Source organism: Amblyomma mixtum, chromosome 1 (assembly GCF_055824585.1).
Source record: "Amblyomma mixtum isolate Tamu chromosome 1, ASM5582458v1, whole genome shotgun sequence".
NCBI lineage: Eukaryota > Metazoa > Arthropoda > Arachnida > Ixodida > Ixodidae > Amblyomma > Amblyomma mixtum.
In genome coordinates, this window is record NC_143012.1 from 217,575,340 (window position 1) to 217,587,987 (window position 12,648).

The 12,648-nt window shown below is 50.0% G+C and overlaps 1 pseudogene; it reads left to right on the forward strand.

Moving 5' to 3' along the window:
- The first annotated feature begins 2,946 nt into the window (after nucleotides 1-2,946).
- On the forward strand, nucleotides 2,947-3,449 carry LOC149370901 (uncharacterized; annotated as a pseudogene).
- Nucleotides 3,450-12,648: the final 9,199 nt, after the last annotated feature.

Genomic DNA, 12,648 nt, shown 5'->3' on the forward strand with positions numbered 1-12,648 from the left:
CGTGGTTCTTAAGTTTCTTAGGTTCCATTTTTCGTTTGATGCACTGTTCACCTCACGGCTGTCCAGGCTCTTAATTTTTAGTGATACACTTTCTCTCAGAATGTGTGTGCGCATTTACCTTGTTCTTCATACTTTAGAGAAGTTGTCGGTGGTGTTAATGAGAGCAACTGCGGGGCTTTTAAGGCGCCACTGTCTGGTTATCGCAGCAACAAGCTTGTCTTTATCAGCCGCTTTGGCACTCTCCTTGTCTCGAAGTTCTGAACGGCTTTTGGAACTTTTGGGTATTTCTTGTCTCGTATGCAGACTTGCATTATTGGTACGAAATGACTGTTCCGGTGTGTAAATCCCGAGCAAGATCTTGCTATAAATGTAAGTTTGTGCCAAGAACATAGCAACTGCAACATAGCATCCGCAGCGACATAGCAGCGCTGTAAAGTAGTTATTTAAACAAATGAACAAACAAACAAAAGAAATATTGCCGCGACGGAGTTTGCAACCCGCGGCGGTGCAAACAGATCAGTCTCGCTGGCCTGTACACGAGAGCACTATGCTCTCGCCGAAGCTAGGGCCGAAGCCGATCACCGCCTCGTGCTAAACTGCAACACACTCTCACGCTGTGCTTTGCGCCTCGTCGTCTTCACAAACTCCCATCTGTGCCCAAGTCAAGAAAGGAAAAGAAACAGGTACGCGGCGTTGGTGTCCACATGCAAAAACTTGCTTTCGAAAAATATTTCGTAGTTAGAACTTAGCAGGGCTAAACCGCCCCCAATTTTTCGACGAAGACGGCGTGCGTACAAGGCAGTAGCCACGGTCCGGCTTCTTTTCTTTCACCCCAGCAAAGAAGGGAGCGAGTAGGGGAGCCACACAATCAGAGCGCCTTGAACACGCTGGGTGACAAAAGAATAAAGAGAATCTCAGCCGGGGCCCCGAAAAGCTGGGTTCACGCGAGGGGAGTACCAGTACACACTAAGTGGACAATGGGGGAAGGTGAAGGCATCTGTCTCCCAATCCAGGAAGGAGGAATGTAAGAGGAGAAAGAGGAGCTCAACTTCATGCGGCACGTGGTGGCGGATTTGTGAACTAGGGGCGCATGAACCAGAATCCTAGCCATGGCGCCAAAATACGTGCGCTTTCGAGAAGCTTGCAGGCAAAGCAACCTCTCCAGTGCTCGTAACTCGTCGAAATAGCCAGAATTGGTTGGGCCACAGCGCCGAGGGTAACCGTGTTTTCGAAATTCTGAAAGCTGATATGAATATTAATTACGGTAGACTACAAGCCTCTCAATAATTAAGGAGTATAAAAGTAGTAGTTTAAAAGCTAACTAGTCAATATTAGTTAACCAGCCTGCTAGTTAGCAAGTCTAAGCTGCATTTTGATGTAATACATCACTGATAATGCTATGCTGAAAAAAGTGGTCTTCTAACTCAAAAAGTCTATTTTTCAAAACTGTGTAGCCTTAGGGGCAAACATCCTGCATACCGTTCTAGCAGGGTGCTTAGCGTACGCGCAGGCAGATGTGCGTCGACTCATTGCCTATCGGGACAGCATCGGCCATGGCAATGAGTTTTCACGGGGACAGCCCTCTCTGCCTGAACCACATCAGAAAAGTAGAAGAGAGAACAGGCGTTCGCCCCACTGCAGGCTACTGATGCAGGAATGGAGTGTGGCTACATTTCGCGCAGGTTTGTTCCACGTGCTGCGAAACGGTGGGCTTTGCGTGGATATTACGCCAATTTGCGCTACTTTTGTTCATATACGCCAAGCGCCTGGAGATGTTATGCCATGGTTAACATGCTAAACGTTTTCGACTGACACCACCTGAGAAGCAGCAACACCTGAAAACTGCAATACAGAACGATTTCAGAGCTCTTCAGAGGAGCTCGCCAAGGAATACGGCAAAGTTTTTCTAAAGGCGCCCCCCTCCCCCCCCCCTCTCTCTATTTATATAAGCGCCCTATAGCTAACGCTCGAAGCCAGTTTTTAGCGCGCCATCGAGCGACATAATTCCGCTGCTACCGCAAAGCAGTTACCGCATTCTAGTAGCTGCTGCATCGCCACCCGGCGAACGAGAATGCGAGCGAGGATCATGGCTATACATCTGCTCGCCGCGGTGGCTCAATGGTTATGGTGCTCGACTGCTGACCCGAAAGACGCGGGTTCGAACCCGGCCGCAGAGGCCGAATTTCGATGGAGACGAAATTCTAGAGGTCCGTGTACTGTGCGATGTCAGTGCACGTTAAAGAACCCCAGGTGGTCGAAATTTCCGGAGACCTTCACTACAGCATCCCTCATAGCCCGGATCACTTCGGGACGTTAAACCCCATTAACCAACCAACCATCTTTGCCGGTAGTAGACTTTCTGCATTACTCCAAATAAGGCGTTCTTCATTTTACTGCTGTCTCTTTTCCTTTGCCACTACCGTGCTCGAAGCCGGAGGATGGCAATTTCAAGGTCGCATCACAAGCTTAGGTCGATATGCGTTAGATCTTTTTCACCGCCCCTATTACCGCGCCAGCAAAGAGGAAGAAGACCACTGGGAGAGAAGTGCGGTCGTGCGCTCATGCGGGCTAGTCGCCATCTTTGCCGAGGGTGCACGCATTAAAGCTCCCTAGACCTAGACTAAAGCTCCCTAGACCACAGTCTCTGGGTGGCTGCTCGTGGCCTATTTTTAACAGTATGTGAGCAGAAGCAGCAGGCGGCTCATGGTCGAGAGTTTACAGCTTGCTCCGTGCCACTAATATGCAATCCACGCATTCTATTCTCGTGTCCTGCATTCTAATGCGAGAACCTGAAAAGAGAGAAGAAGAAAGAGAGGAAGAAAAGAAGAAGAAGGAGCAGCCTTGCTGGTTACGCGTGCATCTTGTAACCTAGCCGGTGTTCAGTGAGCCGCCATTGCGTCAAATCTGCTCCCAAGATCAGCCAGCACCGCTTGTGGGTGCGGCAGCATGGAGCCCGAGCCGCGGCCGCCAGACAATCTTCCGACGGTGTTCATCAGCCGCGGGAGCCTGTACGTGATCATCACTGTTCTGGGCCTTTCCGTCCTTGGGTGCGTGTGCGCCCTCGCCTACTCCCTGACAAACTACGCCCAGCTCAAGCAGAATGCCGAGGAGGCACGCAGATACATCGAGTCCCGGGCCAAGATGGCCGACCAGCAGCACAGTGTCAGCTCCTGGACTGGCGCCGCAACCCACGCCGGCTCGGCTACCGGGAAGAAGACCCTGGTGTCGGCAACTCCAGCCGCTGCAAACGACCCTGGTGGCGTAGGTGCGCGAGCGCCGGACGAACGCAGAATGGCTGCGGGCCGGACCCCCGATGGAGCGATTTCCGGTGTGGTGGCCAGGCAGGTAGCGCCCGGCACGGAGCGTACGGAGGCTGCGCTCTCTTCAGCAGGCGCAGCCTCCGTCGCGAGTGCATCGCCTTGAAGCACGGCTTAACCAAAGCTGCGTGAGGCGCATGCTCTGACCGTCGGCGCATTTCATTGGGTTTCGCCGACGGAATGCAGTGTCCAGTTTGATTCCCTGAGTGAACGCTGTCGAGGATCCGGTGTTGCGACAAGGCTATTTTTTTTGTTCCTGAAATAGAGATTACATCGAGAACTTTCGGCTTCGATTAAAACTCTAACCTCACCCTTTGTGTTTATGCTTTTTTTTCTAACCCTCAAAATAGTTCGCGAAATACGTTGGATGTTTAGGTTTAAGTTTAAGGGGGTTTAATGTCCCCAAGCGACTCAGGCTATGAGGGATGCCGTAGTGAAACGCTCCGGAAATTTCGGCCCCCTGGAGACCTTGAACGTGCACTGATATCGGGCAGTCCACGAGCCTCTAGAATTTCACCTCCATCAAAACTCGACCTCCGCGGCCGGGATCGAACCCGCGTCTTTCGGGTCAGCAGCCGAGCGCCATAACCAATGAACCACCGCGGGGGCCTCCAAAGGTTTCTTTGAGTGGTTGACATATTTTGCATCAGGATTACGCGATTACGCGATTTCGGTGATGTAGTTGGCGAACCCGTTGCATGGTCGTTCAGAGGGCTTCTCTAAATGATAGGATGGAACAACCACGCACCCACCTCTGTTCTTACTAAATGAATGCAAGTGTGGCTGTTGTACTAATTACTGGCACCGCTCTGTTATCCAGTCTGCTGGCTCTATCAATAAGAGTATACGGCTGCCAAACAATAGACAGCGAGAGTCGCAGTACGGGCAAGATCCTGAGGCGCTTTACGATTCAAAATGCGAAAGTCCACCGCAGCTTTTGGCTTACGTCCGCATATTTCTCACACAAATTACTGCCTGATGTCATCGCTAAGATAGGCGGCTCTAGGAAATGTTTTGTAGCAGTCGCAGTGCAACCAGGATCCTGAGGTGCTTTACGATCCGAAATACGAACAATCCGCGGCAGCTTTTGTCTTGCGTCCGCATAATATTTCGAAAAAAAGTCTGCCTAATGTCAAAGCTGACTAGGCGTCTATATGAAACGTTTCGCAGTACTTGCTTAGCACATGCTAGGACGGATCGCATGTGGTACTAGCTGCACAACGTTCGCCCAATTTTAAGGCGGAAGCCTTTAATGCCTGATCGTTGTAAGCAGGAGCTGTCGACAGAAATGTCCCGCTTTTCAATTGGTCGAAACGGTCGTGACGTCACAGTGCGCGAATTTCAAACGGGCCCAATTGTACTTTGGCTACTAACCATGCAACCAATTAAAGGGATCGTATAGTGATGCTCCAAGTAAGTTTAACTGAGTTTAGTTAGTAGTCTAATTATAACCTTTCTAATCAGACCTGATAAACAAATAAAACCGACTAAGAAATTGGCCGAGCTTGGGAATCGAACCCCGGTCTCCGGAGTGCGAGTCGAGCACGCTACCACTCCGCCACGCCAGCTTTTTTTTTTTTTTTTGCCAGCTCTTTTTTTTGTCTTTATTGCCGGCCATGCCAGCTCGATGGTTTGGAAATAGCCATGCCAGCTCGATGGTTTGGAATGAACAAAGGTGCGTCTAGTGAGTAGGGTGTCTTCGTTCACTCCCATATTCCTCCCTTCCCGTTACGGCGAGGTTTAGGTGTCCACCGAGATATGAGAGACAGATACATTTCCTTTCCTCAAAAACCAATTTACCGACGAGCAAGGCGTATTTGCCCGCATTTCAGATTGGTCCAAATTGTCGTGACGTCACCGCGCGCGAATTTTGACGGGTGTCCACCGAAATATGTGAGACAGTTACTGTGCAACTTCCTTTCCTCAAATACAATTTTCGACTAGTGTCTACTAAGATATGTGAGACAGTTAATGCGTAATTTCCTTTCCTCAAATACAATTTTCATTTTCTTCATTAAGGCCCCGCTTTCTTCTTTCACTCACACTTTCTCCCTTCCTGTACGGTGCGGCTCAGGTGTCCACCGAGATGAAAGTGAATTACTGCGTAATTTCCTTTCCTCAAGAAGCGTTGCGTTCAAAGGGCAACGCATCGCGCCGAACGGGTGGTGGCGTTCCTTGGACTCCGTGGCAGCGATACAACAGTCTTTCGCGTTCCACTCCTAAAGGCGAAGCTTAAGCGTCATTAATTGGCAGTTAATTAATGCACCAACAAAATGTGCAGTCAACAATCGCGTAGCAGAATGCAGCACTCAGGCTTTCGCCTTTCACCACTTTAGCCGCTAAAGTTCCTCGTAATTTTTTTCCTAGTTTCAGCCACATTGACCGCCATCACGTGCGGCCTCACGAGCCTGCCGTTGCTGATCAAATGACGTGACCGGTCAACGGGATAACAACCATAGCATCCACAAATGCGGAAGGAAAATTAGTTAATGAGGCATCAATTCAATGCCGGTCAAACAGAGTAGGCGGTGGTTACTTTGGCCGTTTCTCCCCGGAAGCTCTCATGCATAATTACGGACTCACAGCCTGCATGCGGACCACACGCAAGGAGAATAGTCTAAAGTAGAGAAGACTAAGTCCGTAGTTATTGGGAACGTTGGATCGAAGACACTCGCCGCTTCCCGCGCTGGTACCCAAAATTCGTAGGAACATAATTATTCCCAGTCGTTATTAAGCTATGAGGAATCACTCCAACACTTAAGATTATCGCGAAAATATACGCCGAACAGGACAAAATTCATAACAGGGAGCAAGCGGTAAGCGGGTAATCCTGAGGGAAATGCAATCAAATACTCATATCAACCCAGTCAAATTCAACCGTATCTTTCCGAATTTACATGATTCGCATTGCACCTTCTGCGGTGAAGTGGCTAACCTGTATCACATGGTATGGTCATGCCAGAAAAATCCAGATATCGCGAGAATCAACGAGCCAAAAGCCGAGGAGTGGAAGGAAGCGCTGTCCAGCTCAAAAGACGGAGAAACAGCTATGGCTGGTGAACCGCAAGCCCACCGAACTAACCTTGATTTATTCTATTCACTAAACGTTTTTCACACATGCACATACAAGCACACCTCTGCTATAGCGTCCAACCCAAATCCATAAAGTAACGCCATCTGTTATCAGTGTACTCACCTAGTTTCTAGTAAAAGGCGTGTCCGGTCCCAGAGCACCTACCACAAGCACTTGTGTGTTCACTGCCATGATCTAGTGGTTTATAGCGCCAGGCCGCTTCATATTCCGCAACAACGTTGGTTCTAATTCAGCTCACCGCGACATATTTTCCGCATGTAAATGCATTCCTAGTGCGAATTTCGGCGCGTTACAGAGTACGTATATGCAGGCACTAGTTTCCGTGTTAACTTACTGCAGGTTTGTAGCGATATTCGATCCAGATTACGTAGAGGGGGAAAAAGCAGCACTTCATACTTGTTTGTACAACATGCTTTTGCATTTTCACCCGAATTCAGTCCCTCTTTTTGAATTGCCTTTTGAGCTGCAACAAAAGAGACTTCGTGGTTTTAGATTAAACACATGGCGTCGCCTTCTGCGCCCCAAAAAGTTCAATTCGCAAACTGCAGTGAAGTACAGGTTGTCTTCATTTGGTTATTCTGTGCCCCTGCAAAACACGGAAGAAACGAGGCAGTGTAAATATGCAATGTAGAGTCTTGAATACACGGGAGAAAAAAATACCGCTCTCTTAGAGCATAACTTGCAATGCTGGGGTATCTGCGCAACGTACCATCAAGGACAAAGTAGTATACTCCACGCGGCGGGAGCTGGAGCAACGGAAAACTGCGTTGCAACGCCATCTACAGGCGGCGTCTGGGATCGAGACCGCCAATGCGTGAGCTTTATTATCAGCAGGCATGTCGCTTGTCTCGTTTTCCGTTGCTCCGGCTCCCGCCGCGTGGAGTCTACCACTTTTGTCCCCGATAGTACATTTGCCGAGACGGTGTTTTGTATCGGCTGCGACTGCGAGATGCAGTATCAACATCCGAACAGCACTGTCTGGAGTAAAAAAAATGACATCTGGTCAGCTGGAACCAATTGGCTCAGGAAGCGTTTGAAATTGTGTATATCTTAGAGATTGTTCCCAGTGCGAAAATTACCATTAAGCTTAAGGTCCATGTACTAGAAGACATTGCGAAAATGATTCTGCTTGCTGCACATTACAGCGAGAGAATCATTCGGGTCGCTGTAATGTGCAGCAAATAGAATCAGGGCACCAGAGGGGAACAAAAAGTTATAGGAGCGAGCACGTAATATAACGCCAGTTTAAGCGTCACCTGTTAAATTGGTCATGATCATGGCTCATCTAGCCGACGATGATGTCCCTGCTGACGGTCACTTCGCAGTGATGTCAATTAGCGCCAGTCGCGCGATATCCGCAGAACAAGCCTACAACAGCAGACGCTCTATATATCTCTCTGAGTATCCACCCCAAACCGGCACAAAAAAGTTATGATGTCAGTTGTACTGCACCCAACCTCCTACGAGCGTGCAGCAACTTGCGAACACTCTTTGATCACGTGACCAACAAGTGGCGCTACCCTACTGACCTCGCTACATTCTCTTTGACTAGGGGGCGTATGAATTCTTTCTGCTACGACATAAGGCATGGACAGTGATGTCATTGACCAGGAATAGAGTTCCTTGCTCAGCTACTAGTGTAAAAAAAAAGAACTATCATGCCACTGTCTATCCTTTTTGCGTCCTGTCATTTTTTTTTGTGCATCATTGTAGCAAAAGAGTGGAGAATTGGTATCGAAACGAATAGCTAGCCTTCTTTTCTTTGCGCCAGTAAACCAACAGCAATGTCAAAAGTAGTCGTCGACGGGCTAGTGGTGCAGGAGATGAGACGACTCGAGTTCAGCGATGTATTACAGATATCCACGCAAGCCCGGGGATTCTGCGTGCCTTTACCCCTCCCTCCGAGGCACTCCGGTGTGCATCGTCTCGTCCATTCAGCTGCGATGTTTATCAAAGATTGATAGCGCAGAACTCCATCCCGTCCTCCCCTCCGCCCCTCACTCGCCCCTAGCCCGCATCTTGTATATAGGCGGAGGGAGAGTCCTGCACCCGCTTGAATGGAAACTGGAGATGCATTCTGAGATCCGTCGCGCAGGCCTTTCTTTTTTGACCCGGTGGGCCCGAGACGGGCGCAAGCGCTGGTCCCCGGCCGACAAATCTGGTATCTTAAAGTAAGCCCCCTTGAATTGGCCTTTTTCTGAGAGCGGGTTTTTAAACAAGTTAAGGTATTTGTGCGCTCTCAGTGCAAGGAAAACAAAAAGGAACCGTAATAGCGAAAGTGCGCAATAAAGGAGGAAGATTTCCAATGGCCCGCTGTTGTGAATCCTCAGTGCCGGAGAACAATCTTCAAATACGCGTTCCGTTGCCTTGAAATAAATGCTATAGAAGACAGAAGCGACGCATCATGAGACGACGACAAAGGGAGCGTGATTGGAGGTTATCGATCAAACTACTGAGTTCATTTAACATAGCTTAAGCTTCGAGAAGATTAACGTGCAGTTGTCTATTCGGTATTGACCGGAAACGATCCAGGGGCAGTAGTGTTTAGTTTTACCTGCAACCCGGATTCACCAATCGCTTCGGTTGTTTCGCATCAGAGCAATGCAATTTGAAAAGGGACAGAACTGTATATATATCAAGGCGACACTTAAACTCCCTCTTTAAGGGTATGACGTGTAGCGCTAATGGGTCCCTCAGTGCTCCTCATACCTGCGCAGACATGGACGCTGTTTTCATATTTTGTGAAAGACCACACGACATACATATGACACCCTGTTTTAAACAAACTTTACGAATGTGCCTGCGCGGCCTATATCTGACCCGCAACGCATGGGTCATAGGTTCGATTCCTGACTAATTGCCACAGTTTTCAGAATTCTTTTTTGATCACTAAAAGACGACACAACAAGACAAGGGAGACAGGACCGAGGGCAAACTGGAATTTACTGGAATACCAGTTTTTTTTTTCAGCGTAAATAAGTCACTTTGTATACTTACATGTCCTTTATACACTTGCATGTTAGCGTCGTGTTGCCACCTTCTAATTACTAGTTTTATAAAGTTTCAACCCCTTTCACTCACAACTCCACGTGTGACGTAATGACTCTCTCCACCAATCCGGCTTTTCCGCACACACCGACGACGATGCCAACTACACCGGGTTCCTCTGCGAACGCGGCACTAACGAAAATATTCTCTTCTCTCTCCATTAGGCAAGCTGCATCCCATTTAGCCGTATACGAGCATACACTGCATGCAAATTCACATCCACCGCTCCACAAGTAGGTTGTAGGTGACGCCGAGTGCGAGGGTATATCTTATCAATGTGAACCCGAAAGTGAACATAAAAAGTCTGTCGCCAAAACAGGAGCAGAACAATAATATCTGCCGAGAGGAAACACTTCCACGCAGCGCTCTCCGCGCCATCAGATGCGAGATAAAATACACTAATAATCAGCCTACCTCTAGTCAAACCTTGTTGTCTTGCGGCTCCCGTTTACATTGTCTCGTTCGCATTTCATTCGACGCTGACAGCACACGCTACAGCTACCACTGTAGACGTAGTTGCAACATCTGCGACGCTGCATGATGTAAACACCATGTATACATAGACGAACCAGTTTACATGAGCCAGCTGATGCACAATGACAGCGCAATAAATAAGAGAAATTGAAATACACAGAGTCTGCAGTATTTCTCGTTTTACGTATGGACCGACATCTATCACTTGCCTTGAAGCGCAAAAAATGGGGAATAGGACAAAAGAACACAGCCCTCCGGGCGCAGAGGTCACATGTGTCGGCACGCTGCAGTCGGCACAGCGCGGGCTGACGCGGAAATGGAACGGCAGCAACAAACGGCCCTGCACCAACGACTGCAGCAGCGAGCGCAGGCCTGGCCGTGGTTGGGGCGCCGCGAAACGTCAGGACCTCGAGTGCGCGCGAGGCAACATTGGGAACAACAACAGCGGGAAGGCCTTACGCAGAAACCAATAGACCCTCCTTCTCTCCCCAGCACCGCGACAAGCAATGGGCGTCTGCAACCGACGAAACAAAAGCCTCCCGCCGCCGAGAGCGAAAGAAACGGTCGAAAAGCAGAGAAGGGACAGAACGAAAGACCTGCTCCCCCATAAATAAGATACACGTTCCGAGTAGACGCTGCCAACGTCAAAAGTGTGTATGTATTGCCCCGGTATTGTTTCGAGCCCAGCCGTACACCGGCGGCAGCTGAGGCGGCTGGGGTGACGTCGTTGGTGCTTCTACCGCGGCCGGTACTTTGCTCCCGTTGGCTGCCATCGTTGCTCCGCTCGACTCCGACGCCACGTGTGTGTGGCTGCATGTGCGTCTGTGTGGCCACGTTCTTATTTCAACTTGGCTGGCTCCCGGGTGGTGCGGCGCGCTCTCTCCGAGTCGTTTGTGCCACCTGTGTAACTGAACGGGCAGCCGGCGAGCGACCAGCAGTGGTGGCCGACCTTGCGCACTCTTTTGTTCTTCTCTTTCCCACTCAAGCCGAGCCAATGCTGTAGCCTTCCGGATAGAGGTGTATTTATACTCCAATACCGGGCGTAACTTTCTTCTTCCGGCAGCCGACTGTAACGGGTGGAAAAACAAAGGGATGTATGTGCGGCCGGTTGCGCTGTCGTCTGCTTCCGCGCCGCTGCTGTTACGTCGGGCAAATGGTGATTTACGTTCCTACACCCCAAGCCACAGCGCAGAGCACCGAAGCATGCGGCGAGGTACATTTCTACGTGTAACCCTTGTGCGTTCCTGTCCTGTAGAGCACAGCGCTCTTTCCAGATCCACTTCGCTTTTCGACCGGATTCGTTGCTACTGGCACGTGCAAGTTTGTTTCAAAGGGGAGGAGTTTCAGAGGTGGCAGTGACCCGCGGTTCAAACAGCGGAGCTCGAGTTGCCAGCCCTCGTCGCTTCTGCCTCGCCCTAACGGAACGTGCCAGTTACACTGCGCTCAGGTTGTATCGATGGCAGTCCGCTGACGTGAGGCTATAAGCACGCGACGCACGGATGACCGCAGTCGTGCTGCGCTTCGAGTGTTGCGTCAATAGAGGTTCGGTTAATTGGTAGCGAACATAGGAGAGGCGGGTCCCCCAAAAGAGCGAAAACTTGCTGAGCAAATGCCCGTCAGGTATCATGGTATATATGCGGCTCTCAGCACTATGGTGAGAAAGCTGAGGACAATGAGGAAAAGGGTACTTAGTGGCTTTTTTGGTTTGTTTTTTTATGCGAAGCATACTACTTTAGCTACCACTTCAGCCCTTCACCGTGGTTATGCGCCTCCAAATCACGTGATACATGGCGTCACACCACGTGACACGATGACGTCACGACAGTGGAGAAACGGGGGCCCACCTCGCGCCGTCGCTGTGGTTGTGCGCCTCCAAATCACGTGATACATGACGTCACACCACGTGACACGATGACGTCACGACAGTGGAGAAACGGGGGCCCACCTCGCGCCGTCGCTGTGGTTGTGCGCCTCCAAATCACGTGACACGATGATGCCACACCACGTGACACGATGACGTCACGGCAGTGGAGAAACGGGGGCCCACCTCGCGCCGTCGCTGTGGTTGTGCGCCTCCAAATCACGTGATACATGACGTCACACCACGTGACACGATGACGTCACGACAGTGGAGAAACGGGGGCCCACCTCGCGCCGTCGCTGTGGTTGTGCGCCTCCAAATTACGCGACACGATGATGCTTCGCATTCTCCAGGCTTAACCAAGTTAAGCCTCAGCCTTTTTTTAAGCTATGAACTGTTTCAGCCCCATTTTTCTGGAGAGCGCGAGCGGCCCGCTGCGGAGCAAGAGATGCGGCATCTCCAACAGCACCAGCTGATCGCTTAGGGGTTTGTTCTTGAGCCTGCGGAGTTTGTGCGCCCATTTGCGCGGCTACGCCAAAACGGGGCGAGGCATGGTGGAAGCGCACACGCTCCGCGTTTCAAGTCTAGGCTCTGCTTCCTGCGTCAAATGGTGCTTCTTTCCCGTTAGCACTGCTTACGTTCTGAACACAAATCTGATTCATTGCTTTCGCATAAATTGCTCTAGAGCACAAATCTCATATCACTGCGATAGTATTCAAGCCTCATTATGGGGGAAAAAAACGTGCTCTCGGTCTTGAAACCCTTCCATTGGATAGAGGGAAGAGACTTCAGCAGAACTGATAATTGCCATTGGCTAGATAGAAGTGATGTCATTAGAGTGGATAATTCTAATT